This window comes from Triticum dicoccoides, chromosome 4B (genome assembly GCF_002162155.2).
Source record: "Triticum dicoccoides isolate Atlit2015 ecotype Zavitan chromosome 4B, WEW_v2.0, whole genome shotgun sequence".
NCBI lineage: Eukaryota > Viridiplantae > Streptophyta > Magnoliopsida > Poales > Poaceae > Triticum > Triticum dicoccoides.
In genome coordinates, this window is record NC_041387.1 from 620,898,550 (window position 1) to 620,915,214 (window position 16,665).

Below are 16,665 nucleotides of genomic sequence, written 5' to 3' on the forward strand. Positions count from 1 at the left end.
TTTCCGTTCTTTTTGAGCTTAAGCCGTGTGTCTAGAGGCATGTGGTTGCTGAGAGGTACTACCGCTGGTGGTGTGCGGTACTACCGCTCGAAGCGGTACTACCGCCCACCAGCGCGGTACTACCGCTGCGAGGCGGGGGCTGGGGGTTATATCGGGGGCAGGGGAAGTTTTCTTCTCCCCCATACCCATCCGCTCGCCCCCACACTCTGTTCGTCTCTCCAGCAACCAGCACCGCGGGAGGGCTCAGGTGGATCTCCCTCTCCGGGGCGCTCCTCTCCATTTCCTTCGGTGGAGATGATCCCCACCCTGTCCTCTTGCCATGGATGCCGGTATTTCCCCCGTTCTCTCTCTCTCTTCTTGTCTAGATTTCCAACCTAGCATCTTAGGGGCAATAGTAGTTGCATCTCTAGATTTTTGGCCAAATCTAGGCTTGAGTAGGATGGAGAAGGCTTCTAGGCAGTTTGGATTGGTGTTTGGTAGCAGTATTTTTGAATTTGGTAGGACGGTAGTGCCGGATTTGACCACGGCAGTAGGAAACTGTTGTTTCCCATCTCGAGCGGTGCTACTGCTCCCTCTGGAGCGGTACTACCGCTTGGAGCGGTACTGCTGCTCACAGGTCGCGGTACTACCGCTCTCTACCACATTCCACCATACTTTTACTAATCAGTGATCCTTTTTGGTTGTGTTTGGTGGCTTATGCTCGTTCTTTCTAGTTGTTTGCGTGTTCTTGTGTGTGGTTCCAGGTGATGAGCTTCCTGAGCATCAGGCTCGGCGTATCAACCCCGGTCGTGCCACGTCCAAGCGGTACCGCACAACTGAGTCTGCAGGAGGTTCCTCAAGTGCTCCTCCTCTACCCCAACTCCAGAAGAAGCCTGGTGTCAAGCCGAAGCCTGGCAAAACCGTGCCAGAAATGCCAGCCAAGGAGTTTTGGGCAAGACGTCGCCGCAACCCCTATGAGGCAGACCAAGATCCCACTTTGGTCAACCGTCCATTCTGGAACAGGTTTCAGTTTGCCATCTTCTTTGATGTTCTCAAGGCCAAGAAGAACCTCTTTGTTAACGTGCACTCCATCGACACCGACCATATGGAGAAGGATCCTGATTACTTTGGTGAAGCTCTTCAGATGTGCAATCAACTAAACATTCTTGGTGTCATGCAATTCAACAAATATTATGATGCTAATATTGTGGCCCAATTCTATGCCACGGTTCATCTCGGGACTGATGAGGACAGAACACTGACTTGGATGACCAATGGCAAGTTGCTTTCAATCAAGTGGAAGGCGTTCATGGAATTGATTGGGATGGAAGATCAAGGGCTTGCGTCTCCTGTCGGCTTTCGCCCACACCGCAACACCTTCACCACTCACAAGCAAGCTCTATGGCCGTACTGCACTTTGAAGATCAACCCTGAGATGAAGAAGGAAACATATGAGCTTCCTGCCTTTCTGGACATTCTTCACCGTGTCTTCCGTGAGACTCTTTTCCCTCGCATCGGGAATCTGGATATGGTTCATTCTTATCTCGTGGACATGCTTCTCTTCTGCCAGCGTGAGAAGGAACACAACACCGGAGAGTCCCTGGACATATCCCATGTTATGTGGTCTGAGCTTTTATCTGCTATCTCCGAGCGCAAGTGCCCGATTTATGGTCCGTTCATCATGCTGCTTATTGAGAAGGCCTGGGGTCGTGTCTATCCCCAGGTGATGCTAGAGACCGGGGAGTTGGTTTCTCACGACATCAAGCGTCTGAGGAAGAAGGACAACTGGGGCTCTCAGGTCCCTAAATCTGGAGTTCCTTTGTCTGCCACTGCCATGGAGACCGAGGAGGAGGCTGAGGCTGAGGCTGAGGATGATGATTACTATGTGCCTTCTGCGGCAGAGCCCTCTTGGGCAAAGAAGCTCAAGCTCAAGATGAAGAAGCTGTTCTGCATGGAGGCTCATGGTCAGTACATGACTCATGTGGGTGAGAAGAAGGCCCGTCGTCGTCACAAGGAGCTCATGCGCCAGTTGGGTGCCACCGTTAACAGTGGATCTGAGGACCAGCTTACTGAGGAGGAGGAGTGGATTCAGCAGCACTGCCCGTGGACTGATTCTGATGCCGAGCACTTCCCGACCGACGATGGTGGCACAGACGATCCCGCTGAGACCTGATTCTCTTGCTATCACCTGGAGTTGTAGCAACACTCCCTCTCCTTTTTGGTGTCTCGATGCCAAAGGGGGAGAGAGTTTAGGGATTTGTGTTGTGTCTTCCGTCATTTGTGTTTTCTCGCAGTTTTCCTGGTTTGGTTTGTGTCCGGTTTGTGTCAGTGAGACCTAAGTTCTAGTCATATGGTGTGAGACATATGCTACCTTATCTTTCGAGTATCATTATCTATGTCTATCTAGCTTATGAGTTGCATGCTTATCCTGTTATCTATGTTGCTCTCATATATCATGCTTAGGTAGTTGGTCTCTAAAATGTAGGGGGAGCGTTGATCCTGGTATTTGTGATGTGCAGTCCAAAGCACTTATCTAGACAGCACACATCCAGGGGGAGCCCTTCTACATTTTAGGACGGTGGGGTTTTGCGTCGTTCCTATATCTTTCCTGTTTGTGCAAATCCCGTATTGTCAACAATCCACCAAAAAGGGGGAGATTGTAAGGGCATATTTATCCCCAAGATGTTTTGGTGATTGATTACAATGCTTTTGCGGACTAATCATGTGCGTTGAGTTCTTTCAGAGATTCGTCCTTTGACACGAGACGATTACTTCCCCTCCGTGTGATATTCAAGACGGTGTAGCTCCTTCTTTTCATTGCTGGTGGTCTAGTTTCGTAGGAGTCACTGTACTATCAAGAGGGGATCCACGTTGGGAAGGCTAGGGTGGAATCAACACGTACACATCCTTTTCACACCCGATGCTTCTTTCCGCTTCATTGGAGCTATCTTTCCTAAATCTGTGCCTGCCTGCCCTGTCCCAGCGGTAGTACCGCGGTCCTCAGCGGTAGTACCGCCGAAGCTCGTCAAGCGGTAGTACTGCCCCCCGAGCGGTAGTACCGCTCCCCGAGTGGTAGTACCGCTTCCGAACTTCGGCCGTAGCACCGTAGTGATTCCGGGATACTACCGCCTCGATTCTCGACTGCTGTTTTTTGTGTCGGGTTTTACGGTACTAGTAGCGGCAGTAGGAGCGGTAGTACTGCTCCAAGCGGTAGTACCGCCTATACTTCCGTGGTAGTACCGCTCTGGGGACAGGACCCTGCTTTCCTCGTCAGCACGGTAGTACCGCTGGAAGGGAGCGGTAGTACCGCCTATCAGCGGTAGTACCGTCCTGCCCAAGCGGTAGTACCGCTCTGTGTGTGGCTGTTTGGGGGGGTAACGGTTGGATTGTTTCCCCCACTATATAAAGGTGTCTTCTTCCCCAAAGTTGACTAACCTCTTCCCCCAAAAGCTCCATTGTTGCTCCAAGCTCCATTTTTGCCCGATCTCTCTCCCTAGCCAATCAAACTTGTTGATTTGCTCGGGATTGGTTGAGAAGGCCCCGATCTACACTTCCACCAAGAGAAATTTGATTCCCCCCACTAATCCCTAGTGGATCTTGTTACTCTTGGGTGTTCTAGCACCCTAGATGGTTGAGGTCACCTCGAAGCCATACTCCATTGTGGTGAAGCTTCGTGGTGTTGTTGGGAGCCTCCAAGTGTTGTGGAGATAGCCCCAATCTTGTTTGTAAAGGTTCGGTCGCCGTCTTCAAGGGCACCAATAGTGGAATCACGGCATCTCGCATTGTGTGAGGGCGTGAGGAGATTATGGTGGCCCTAGTGGCTTCTGGGGAGCATTGTGCCTCCACACCGCTCTAACGGAGACGTACTTCCCCTTAAAAGGAAGGAACTTCGGTAACACATCCTCGTCTTCACCGGCTCCACTCTTGGTTATTTCGTGCCTTTACTTTTGCAAGCTTACTTGTGTTGTATCTATTGCTTGCTTGTGTGCTAGTTGTCATTGCATCATATAGGTTGTCCACGTAGTTGCATATCTAGACAACCTATTTTGTTGCAAGGTTTAAATTGTTAAAGAAAAGCTTAAAAATTGTTAGTTGCCTATTCACCCCCCCCCCTCTAGTCAACCATATCGATCCTTTCATGATTTAACGCATTATTTGCTTGAAATCCCTCATCTTTTTGAACTTAGATTGCAATTTCTTTTCCACCTAGGATTTGTTTAGCTTGATTGTAGTTCTAGTTCTTAGTTCTTTAGTAACTAGTGGTATTGAATGTGAACTCTAATCAATAGTTCATATGTTAGTGTGAAGATGGACCCTAGTTCATAATTTTTTTTGTTAAAAAAATTATGATGTAATTCATGTGTGAGGACTTGTTGTGTTTTATGATGCATGTTGATATGATGATATGAAGATGTTGTTTGGAGAAAATACATTCAGGATGAACTCTATTTCAAAAAAAAAAATTGTTAAAAAAATTGATGATACGATGCATGTTGGAGGATTTTCTTTTGATATGATGCATGTTGATATGATGTGATCCATCATGTGTAGTAGATGTTGTTGGAGGAATATGCTTAAGATGAACCCTAGTTCATTTAACCAAGATATTTCATTTTTTGTTTATGTATGCTTATGATGCTTTTGCTTATGAAATTTTATTAAGGCGGGCATCTCTTGCAGACAACATCGGCCCACGGTACTCTATGCTTGACTATGCATTCGACAAGGGTCATGGTGCCCATTTCATAGAGAACGGAGTGGTAAGCAATATGAAGGAAATATTGATCAAAGTTTACGGATTGATAAAAAATATTTCCTAACTCTTGCCGTCCACTTTTTGACAGATGCTCCAGCCACTGCGCATGAGGGGTCACGGGTGCCGGGAATATGGACTATGACGAGCGCTACGCGCCGTACTTCAAGAGAGCCCGACTGTTGGGTTTCGTGTTGCAGTTCAAGCGTCAGCCGCCGACGCTTGTCCACGCAGCTCTGACAGCTTTTATTGACCTATGGCGATCGGAGACCCATTCTTTCCATCTCCCATGCGGGGAGATGACTGTGACCCTCGAGGATTGGGCGATGATTACTTCCATGCCGATCGATGGTCAAGCACTCACCTGGCGAGTGTAGAGGACCAACTGGCAGCAGAGGATTACCACCCTCATCGGCGACTGCCCCGGTGCTAAGGTCGTACATCTGGTGTATCGTTTCCCTGGCTCTCGGAGCACCGGAAGACATGCCCCGAAGACGCCGATGAGGCGACTGTGGAGTGGTACGCGAGGGCCTACCTGTGGTATCTTCTCATGGAGGTCGTGTTTCGAGACAGCTCCGGGAACTCTGCCAACTGGTCATATTTGTTCTTCCTAGCCGACTGGGATGCAAGGTACACTTGGGGGACCGCATCACTCGCCTACCTATACCGTTAGGTAAGAGAGTATCTCATTGCCTACCTACGAAAGTATGCCCATGACATTTTGTTATATCTGATCCTCATTTGATGTTTTGCAACTTGACGACGCAACCCAGAGGACGAGAGACAAGTCCAAATGGGTGGCTTTGTCTGGGCCCTCTCCATTTGGATGTGGGAGCGGCTGCCGGTGGGGCGTCCGGAGAAGCTGCAAAGACGCCCATGGGGTGCCTATAGCGAAGACGGCGACGCTACTCGACACCCCACTGTAGCTTGCGAGTGGGACGTGGTCAAACTCTACACAGGCCTAAACAAGACTTCATACAAGACCTACACCAACGAGATCGACGCTTTGACGATTATGCAGGTATATGAACTCGCTCACCACCTTTCTCTTTGATTCCACTTTTGATCGAGAGTGGGAACTTACCAATGTATATGTAATAGGTAAACTGGTGGTCGTATCATGACCGAGAGTGGGACTTCGATCTGAATGTGCGATGCGGACCGTGGCCTTTGGCGGTGCATCATGCCCATGATCTGTGTGTACGCCGTCGAGTGGCACTTGCCACACCATGTCGCCGCGCAGTTTGGGATGCAACAGCATACCCCACCGGGCCAACCGACCGATACCGGCGGCCACGCGCTCCACTTGTGAGTGCATGCGCTTGTTCTTTGTGCCCATGATTTCATTGCTTTCGACTTTATTATGATGTTTCTTGTTGCTAATGCCTTGCAGGATGAGCCGGCAGAAGAATCAGTCGATCACAAACTGGGGAGAGGAGCATAAAACTCATGTGATGGAGTGGAATCGATGGAAGTTCCGTAAAGATGGGGAGAGGAAAGTGACTGACTAGAATGCTTACGAGGACCAACACATGAGGTGGTACGATGATGGCCGAAAGCATCATCTTCGTCTCAGGCCTCGGTGGACGGTGGAAGACATCGCGGAGCTGGAGAGGGATGACCCCGAGGAAGAGACCTACCAGACCGCATCAGAGACATGCATAGTGGATTTAGGAAGTTTGCACCCCTCATCAACAGAGTGGTAAGTTTGAACCGACGGTTGTATTTAAATTATTTTATTCGTCATCGTGACTGACTTATGCCTTTACAGTTTGGTGAGCTGAACAGATGCATCATTGAAGCCTCAGATGCACTAGGTGATATCCCCGGGACGTACAATCTGAGAACAAATTGAGGGGGCGATGAAGGTACAATTTCAGCCTCCTCGGAACAGATGCATCTTGTTCATTTGCAATCATAAATCTGATACTTATTATGTCCTTGTTTCATTGTGAGTGCAGAAGTTTGTGAAGTGTTGTCGCAAACTGGTAGGCCTGCTTCGGTACGCTGGAGCTGGGTCGGTTGAAGCTTATCATCCTGCAGCCACACAGGGTCACATCGGCTCATCGAGCCATGTTCCCTCGTCGTCTAGGTTGGTTGAGGAGGAGGAGGAGGAGGAGGAGGAGGCCACACATGAAGAAGAGGAGGAGGAGGCATATCATGAGGAAGAGGAGGATGAGAGCAATGGGGAGGAGGAGTACGATGAAGATTGGACCTCCACCAACTCAATCATCTCAACCATCCCAGCTGCCAAAGAGGAATCCGAAGAAGAAGGATTTGCTGAGTCTGGACCCTTTCCAGAGACCGGTTACTCGACGGCCCAAGAAGAAGACTGAAGAGACTCGTTCACAGAGGAACAAGGACCGTACCTCCACGAGGGGAAGGATCAATTAAATTCTGCTCTTGAATACTTGGCTCTTATAGTTGGGTTGTCTAGTGGTTGTGAAACTATGTGTTTGCTATTTGAACTATGTGTTTGCTATTTGTGAAACTATGTGGAACTCCGTTTGCTATGTGGAACTAAGTAGTTGAACTTTGTTTGCTTATTATGCACAAGTTTATGTGGAACTCCGTTTGCTTATTATGCACAAGTTTATATGGAACTCCGTTTGACATGTCAATTTAGTTCAACTTTTATTAATGTGTATGTGATGCCCAAGTTTAATTGTTTGAGATCTGGTTTTTTTTACTCTATATCATTGTTGTGATATTGTTTTTGAAAAGAAGCAAGCAATTAAACTTGGAAAGAGGCAAACACAGGACCCTACCGCCAAGGACCCTGGCGGTAGGCTCAGATAGCCTACCGCCAACACCACCGGCGGTAGGTTGAACCTACCGCCGCGCGACCGCGATTTTTCGTTACAAAAGCCTTCAGAGGCAAAAACCCAAGCCACATCCTACCGTCAGGGGTGCTGACGGTAGGGTTATACAACCTACCGCCAGGGTCACTGTCGGTAGGGTGCTAATCCACGTCAGCATGTGAAGACGGCCGTCGTCCCCCTCCGTCGCATCCTACCGCCAGGGACCCTGGTGGTAGGCTGGCTAACCCTATCGCCAGCACACCTGGCGGTAGCGAAAGGTTCAAATCACGAAAAAAAATTCAACTGAGGTCAGATCCTGAATTGGTATGCGAAAAGGGTCAAAACAAGAAATTTTGTCATCGGTCGATGCAGTTGCGGACGACGACCTCACCTCGCCGAAACAGACTGCCATGGGCCATGACATGACATCCACCAAGCACGAACAATTCTTGGAGCCAGCTGCCTCCGCACACAGGCAAAACAAGGGCCTCGCTAGCTAGGTAGTTTTGGTCCCGAGTTGTTCAGCATGGAACATGACGACGAGATGGCATAGAAACTGTCCTTGGCAGAGCCAGTAGCATGCATGGACCATGAGAATTTTATAGATGCTAATCCACCGTGCGGTTAGGTAATCTCAACACCTGTATGGTAGCTCCCTTACGGTATCTCTAAAGCGGACTCTCAAACCGCCCGCGGCCGTCTGGACTGACCTGTTTGAACACAGTTTGCCCTCCAACGGAGTACCCTATCGGTCCATCGATGCGTCCGGATGTCCGTTTTCCTGCAAACAGAAAACAAATCAGGAAGCTTTGCGGGAGTCCGGACATCCACATGACGAATAAAAAGCCACCATGTACCCTCTCCTCTCGGTCCAGGTGGTGGAAGGCCACTGATGCAGTTTGATGGAGGGATTAGCATATGCTTGGCGTTTGGCATAAGCCACTAATCACTTTGTTTCACAAATTTTGTTTCCTTCATTTTTTTTCTTGAAATACTCATTTGGCGAAAGCAAGCAGGCTGGCTACTAGTTCCTTTGGCGGAAGCTACTTGCTTCATTTGGCGGACGCTAGTTCAAATGCTTAAGCAAGCTACAAGTTTGTGCTTCATTTCGCGGAACCTACTTGCTTCATTAGACGGAAGCTAATTCAAATGTTGAAGCATTTGACGGAAGCTATGCTATCACATGGATTAGTAGTCTTCCCCAGACAAAAGGCCACTAATCATCATTGTTATTTTTAAAGATAATCACATGGTTATTTTGACATGTTTGGCCAAAGATATTTGGCGGAAGGTTATTTAGCTGAGCATGGATTAGGTTTAACAGAAGTGGATATTCGAGGTACAGGGTTGGATGGCCGGCTCTCCACCGGTCTACGGACAGATACAATGTCCGATTTGAGGGTCGGCGTTGGAGATGCCCTTATGCTTAATTTGATTTCAGACTGGGTGTCATAAGTAACAAAGGGGGTCCTTCTCATCTAAAATGATTTGACCATATATCACGAATGATTTGACAATGTTTGCAAGTTAAGTTAGAAAATCTACAGTAGGAGTATTGTAAAGAAACCATTTACGTCGTTATCTCGTTATCACATGATTTGCATGGGCAAACGGTCTTCATAACTTTTCGCTTTTCACCCCCATATTTTATTGAAATTAGTGCCGGAGACAAGCATAGGCTTGGGCCCAATGATTCCATAGAAACACCGCCAACTATTTATGGCGATTAACTTGTGATTGAAGAAAGTTGCGAGGAATATTTTTACTCCACATGGACGGCGGGATCATCTACGGGTTGGCCCTCCCCAACCGATGCCTTAACATAGTTTTGTGTCTCCTTTGACTTTACTAGTTCTCCATACATATTGTTGTGTATGTGTGTGTCTCTGATGATTGTGTGCATTTTAGTTATGCAGAGATCAAGTGTGTGTTTATTATGTGGTGACATTATGAGTCAATGTCATTTAAGAAAAATAGCAGCAGCATCCCCTGCACTAAACCATCATCTTGGTGTAAAGAGGTAGTCTTATTTTCTTTCTCTTACTACCTAGCCCTATAGTGATAAAATGGGAAGCCAGAGCATCGCTTTTGAGGAACACAATTATCTCTTGAAATAGGCTTTCATCTCACTTTATAAATAAAACAACCACTGGATACATAAAAAAGGTGTTTGACCGGGTGCCGAAATAAAGGCCGAGCTTTCGCAACGTGAGGGGGCTATCCTAGGCAGACCAGATAATGGATGTGGCATCTAGCTCGATTGGTCTTAGAGCATCTCCACTCGTTCGGCCCCCCAACGCACCGTCCGACGCTATTTTGGCCCTTCGGCTGGCGCTTTTTTGGCCCTGGGGGGCGATCTAGTTCCCAGCCACACCCCAGGTGCCGCCCCCAAGACGTCATAAATTCAAACTTGTCATTCCCGCTACCCAAAAAACACCACAAGTCCGGCGATCAGCGCCACAAGTCCGGCGTCAGTTCGGCGATCACCATGCCACAGTTCGGCAATCAATAACGAAAGTTCGGCGTTCAAAAGGAAGGACGCGTAGGCAAGGCAATGCATCAAACGGCGGCGCCGTCGCCGCCCTGTCTCGGGCCTTCTTGGCGTTGAGCCTGTTCCGCTGGTCGGTGGTGACAGCCTCCCGGCGCTGAACCTCGGCCTTCCAGTCGGCGTTCGACATGCCCGGTGGTTTGGACGGCGGTGCCCTCGGCTTCCTCTGCTTCGACTGGGTGGCATCGGCATCGGTAGCGCGAGGGGCCGTGTACTTCTTCAGCGGCATGGCCGCCGGATGGAGGGAAGATGAAGGAGAATGGCGGGAGAAGAGGGGCAGAAGGGGGGAATGGAGGGAAACGAAGGGGGAAAAGCGGGGGGATCGGCGGGAAAAAGGGCCTTCTCTCGCCGACAGAGCGGACCTACGCGCCCTTTCACTTCGGCCGGCGCCCCCAGACGACCCCCGGAGGCTTGGGTTTGGCTCGGATTCGCCGGCTATTATTTTAGTCCAAACCGGCGATAAACAAGGCATGAGCGCGGGACTCGGCCGATTTTTTGACACCGGCGTTAAAAAAAGGGCCCTGGGTACAAAAGTGCTTTGCCGGATGCGGGGAACACAACTACGTACGAGTACTATTATTCAGCTTTGAGGGACGAGGCGGCTGCCTCTCGTGCATTATTATTGACAAGTGGTTACGACACCTGACATTATGCGGATTAATGCTCGAGTCCGCGGGTCGTCGCCGGTCCTTTGATCTTGTCGTCGTCGATGCATGCTTGCTGTGAGTGGTTTCTGCGCTGTTTCGTGCCTTCGCTGGTCGTAGATATGCGCCGTCACGTGTATCATCTATATCTATCTGTCGGGTTCGGTGAGTCATATCTCGAGGTTTTGATTTAGTTACTACTAGTTGCGAGTACGGTCTAGTACTAATATGATGTACTCTAGCCTATTCAATTTAGGTGCCGAATAACATGATGTATCGGGGCAGGTTTCGACCCACTCCACTTGATACTACCACCACGAGGGCAAGGTGGCGAGTGGGCATTAGCTATACCCACTTGATCACGGGTGCAGTTATTCATATACCACGAGCTTGCGTACGTGATGTGCGTGCCCTCTATAAAAGGTGAGGCCAATGTTGTGCTGCTCATCACATCTTCCATTCCATTGCTACTTCTCCAAACATCAGCAACCACCCACCGATACCTACCGCGGCCGACCGAGCATGGCGCAGCTCGTCCTGACGCCCACCCTCCTGCCCAAGCTGGCCAGCCTGCTCTCGGCGGAGTACAGCCTCCACCGGGCAGCCAGGGGCGAGATCATGTTCCTCAAAGTCGAGATGGAGAGCATGCAGGCGGCCCTCATCAAGGTCTCGCAGGCGCCAATCGACCAGCCGCCCGACGTCCAGGTCAAGCTCTGGGCCAAGGAGGTGCGGGACCTGTCGCACGATCTCGAGGATAGCGTCGACAAGTTCATGGTGCGTATACGCACCGATGGGCTAGACAAGGCGCACACCTTCATGGGCTTCATCGACAGGAGCCTCAACCTCTTGACGAAAGCCAAGATCCACCACAAGATACTCACCGATGTCAGGGACATCAAGAACCGGGTCAAGGAGGTCAGCAAACGGCGTGAGACATACAAGGTTGACATCCTTCCTGCTAGGCCACCCGCCACAACCACCGATAGCCTTCGCCAGCTAGCCTTATACAAAAAGGCTACTGAGCTCATTGGCACCGAAGAGAAGAGCAATAAGCTAGTGGAGATGTTGAGGAAGGGCGATGAGGCATCCGCGAAGCAACTCAAGATGGTCTCTGTTGTCGGTTTCGGAGGATTGGGCAAGACCACTCTTGCAAATGCGGCGTATCAGAAGCTTAAAGGGGATTTTGATTGTGGGGCTTTTGTCTCGGTGTCTTTTACTCCTAATATTGAGAAGATCTTCAAGAACTTACTCCATCAACTTGACAAGAACTGGTATCATAATATCAACGAGTCAAACTGGGGAGAAGCAGAACTCATCACTGAAATCAGGGAATACCTTCGGAACAAGAGGTATGTGTTTATCATGCTCCTTGGATTTTTTATATGTTCTTCGTGAGTTCTAATTACCTCCTTAAATTAATGTTTGTGTATAAAACGTAAGCTAGTATCCTAACCAACATTTCCTCTGTTACTTACAACTAATTGTGAGCATGTTCCTCGTAAGGCTAGATGTTAAAGAAATCAAATAAGCAGAACGGGTAGTTAAGACTAATGGCCTATATGTAATCATGGCCATTTGTATCATTGACCGCAATATTATTCGTATTAGTCTTTCAGGCCAAACCGATATGAGCCTACTAACGTCTATTTTGAACCTTTGTGTGTGCTAGGCTAACTGTAACAAACATTGTGACAACATAATTTACATAACTACGTACTTCTTATTTTTGCTAAAACCATTAGTATTGATTTAACAATTGTATTATATTGTTCTTTAAACACTTCTAAGATAATTCTTTTCTAGTTCATACATTTCCTGCCCCTATGATCATCTTTTTTTAATATAATATCATATCCATAACTCCAAAGCAAGTAATCCTTGTACACTAATTCTTGTATAATTATAATATAAAAGTACCCTAACTGTTTGAATTTCTAGATTGTATTTAATGAATGCTTTCAGAAAGAGAAAATTTAAATTCCCTAAATATTGTGAAATCTTCAAAATTGAAACAATGTAGGCATATTTATAATATTGTCATGAATTTTCGAATTTTAGGGACAAGTCTCGCTCAAGTCTAGGCTAGAATTGAATACATGTGCTTCTGTTTCTCAACACTTAACATAATTCACTGATTTTATTCTGGTATGTCATGATGTGTCGTTAAATTTTACCAAGTGGATCTTAGATGTGTCAAGATGCAAAAAAAAACGGTTCAATAGGTAAATGTAGGAGAATGAGCTACTTAGATTGTAAAAGACTAAATTAAAGTTTAAAATGGGTTATCTATAGCACTTCAGCAACAAAATTACGGGGTAAAATTAGTCACTTGGAACAAGGATCTTATTGCGTGCCTTGCTAGCCCGACACTTCTAAACCGCACGAACAAAAAACAATACACTCCGTGTCCATAGTACATTGATATTTTTCTCTTCTATGGTGAAAGCCATCCGTGAATAAATTTTTGATTCATATAGGTGGTACCATCACCAAAGTCCTAATTACACCCTTTTGTATTAATATGTTTTGCTTAAAATATTTCAATGGTGTTCAAATAATGAGAACATATAAAAATACAACCACTAATATATATGATCATTTGGTATTTCCTCATAGGTACATCATTGTTATAGACGACATATGGGATAAATCAGTCTGGGAACATATTAGATGTGCTTTGATTGAGAATGAGTATGGAAGTAGAGTAATCACCACAACCCGCATTCTAGATGTTGCCAAAGAAGATGGTGATGTTTATGAGATGAAACCTCTTTCTATCACGGACTCAAAAAAATTATTCTACCAAATAATATTTGGAAAGGAAGATGAATGCCCTCATAAACAGTTGATCGAAGTATCAGAGAAAATTTTAATGAAATGTGGTGGAGTGCCATTAGCTATCATTACGATATCCAGCTTGTTGGCAGAGAGACATGACAGTGCACACTGGTCCAAAGTGTACCAATCAATGGGCCTGGGCTGGAAAATAATCCAGATGTGAATGGCATGAGACGGATATTATATGTTAGCTACTATGATCTGCCTGCTCATCTCAAGATTTGCTTATTATATCTAAGTTTGTATCCAGAGGATTGCATATTCAAGAGAAAATATTTAATATGGAAGTGGGTGGGTGAAGGTTTTATTCAGCCAAAACAAGGGGAGAGCTTGTATGAAGTAGGAGAGCAATATTTCGATGAGCTTATTAACAGAAGCTTGATCCAGACAGTAAATAGTGAATTGTATTGTGGTTTTGGTTTTTCAAAAAAGAAGGCAAGTCATTGTCGTGTACACGACATGGTTCTTGATCTCATCACTTATTTGTCACAAGAAGAGAATTTTATGACAACATTAGGTGGTCATCAGTATGAGTCTTTGCCAGTAAAGATCCGCCGACTATCCCTCCATACTAGCAAGCAAGAAGATGCCAAGGTGCTCTCTACAATGAACATGTCCCATGTGAGGTCACTTACAGTGTTCAAAAAATCATTTTCTTTGTTGCCACCACTTTCAAGCTTTCCACTCTTAAGTGCATTGGATTTAACCAACTGTAAGCAGGTGGATGATCGCCACTCTATGCTTATATGCAATATGTTTCACCTGAGGTACTTGTGGCTATATGGAACCTATATCACCGAGATCCCAAGAGAGATTGCAAATCTTCAACTTTTGCAGGTATTGGACTTTGGCGAGACTGAAATAGAGGAGTTGCCATCAACTTTTGAACAGTTGTGTCAGCTAGTGTATCTGCGTGTTAATAGTTGGATAAGAGTACCATATGGCTCTAAGAATCTGAAATCTCTACAAGAGTTGAAATCGGTGATTGTCATGTCTCCATCTGTCCTGATTGAACTGTCCGGACTGACCGAGCTAAGGTGCCTTGATATGAAAGTCATTGAATGGAACAAGAGTTTGAGGAGCCCTTCCATCACTGTCTATCTAGCCTCATCAATCTCCAAAGCTTAAAAGTAAATGGTTGTCGTATCACCGAGGATCCTGAATGTGGAAATTTATTGCTACCGGGACCTCAGCAGCTTCGTCGCTTCATTGCACCGTATTGCAGGGCTTCTTCGGTTCCAAGATGGATGTCCTCACTTTCCTGTCTTTCATACATTGTAATCTCGTTGTACACATTGGGCGAGGAGGACCTTCATGTCCTTGGTTGCTTACCATCCCTCCGTCATCTCAACATGGATGTGTGCAGACACACACCACGACAGAGACAAGCATGGCCAGTCATTGGTGCTACCAGCTATCCGTTCAGGTGTCTAACAGAGTTGAGGTACGTTCAACACGCGGAGGTGGTTTTTGCACTGGGAGCCATGCAGAAGCTCCAGATTCTCGAGCTGCATCTCGGAACGCCGGATACCTTGCATCAGTTTGGGTATTTCGATTTGGGCTTGGAGAACCTCTCTTCGCTTCAACAGATAACTATCAGGTTGAGTTTTTCTAAGGATCGGAAGGAGGAGATGGAGGCTGCGGAGGCTACACTTCGTAAAGCTCTCGACATGAATCCCAACAAGCCCATGTTGAATAAGGTAACTCAATCTACTACTGGACATCGAATTTTTTGAACTACTACTTGATTCGATCGATCTCTAATTTTTTTTAAAAAGAGCTCTAGTTAATTACCTTATGGTTAACTACTACTTGCTTTGAAAATTTTCAAAGTAATACTGATTTACATTCCGTATACATCAACTTATAGTTCATGTAAGTACATACACTGATAGTTTAGGTTGAAGCATGACACAGCTAAGTCAGTTGATTACGACAGTATATAATGTTATTTCTCTACCATTTCGCTTTATTAGGTCACCGGTTGATTACTCATCCTTCAAATATCTTGTCTTTTTTCCTTCAGTGGTAGTGTCCCGTTGCATAGCACCGTCGATTCATTCCGAGCTACAACTATCACCGAGGTGTGCAATTTTGGATTTGGCATCGCGCTCAAAGTGTTACAATTGTTCCTTGAAAGGGTCGTGGTGACGCACGCAGTCAGATCTCCTGGCCATGGTCATGTGAAGCTGGGTGGTGGTGGTCCGTTGCTGCTCACGGGGGTGTAGTGCTGGTTATTTCCTGGGATTTGATATGTTTTGATGTTTTCACCTGTAATAAGTAGTGACCTTAAACTTTTATCCAATACTAGCAGGTTTTTGTCCCGTAGGAGATGTTACGAATTCGGACATCTCCAGCGGGTTTCCTGCTTGTTCACCAACTCCTCGCTAGTCTTTCCCATTTCCTCTTAAGATACTGTAATTTTCGTTTAGAGATTGATGGAAAGGGGTTGGTCTGGTTGGAAAAAATTAGCCCAAAATTGGTCACAAGACTTGGTTCATACAATTCTGCTTTAACTTCATATCAACCTTGCAGCACAGATCTTTCAGATTTAATCTGCAAACAATGAAGATAACTGTGCAATCAGATAAACGTCTGAATAGTTCATAGCAAGCAACCGTCAGCTTCAAGGTTATGTGACTGGCAGTCTGGCACCATATTAGTAGTAAGCGGTGTGGGACTGTGGGTGCTATATATGCTGATCGGATGAATTCCTTTTGCAAATAGGGTGTTCAATTTTCTCACTGTAATACCGAGAGTGGATTTTGCTATCGGGCTGCATGGAGCCCGAAATTTTCAAAAATTCAAAAATCAACTTTTTAAATTTCATAAAAATCTGAGAATAAATACACATTTACTTATAGAATCATATTACATGTGCATAAATTTCCATCACGAAATACGTTTTGATGTGAACTGTGCAAAAAAGAATCATGCAGTTCTATAGTGAATAGTACATGTGCTAGAAATACGTGATCTTTTGTATAGCTCACATATATGTGTGTGATATACTCCATGGAGCTCGAGCTCCATTAGCAATTTCATAAGCCATTGGAAATTGATCAGGCTGGGCAGAGGTAGAAGAGATGGTAATCATGGTAT

At 46.3% G+C, this 16,665-nt stretch overlaps 1 pseudogene; it reads left to right on the forward strand.

The window, feature by feature from the left end:
* Window positions 1-11,177: 11,177 nt before the first annotated feature.
* LOC119291810 lies at window positions 11,178-16,034 on the forward strand (annotated as a pseudogene).
* Window positions 16,035-16,665: the final 631 nt, after the last annotated feature.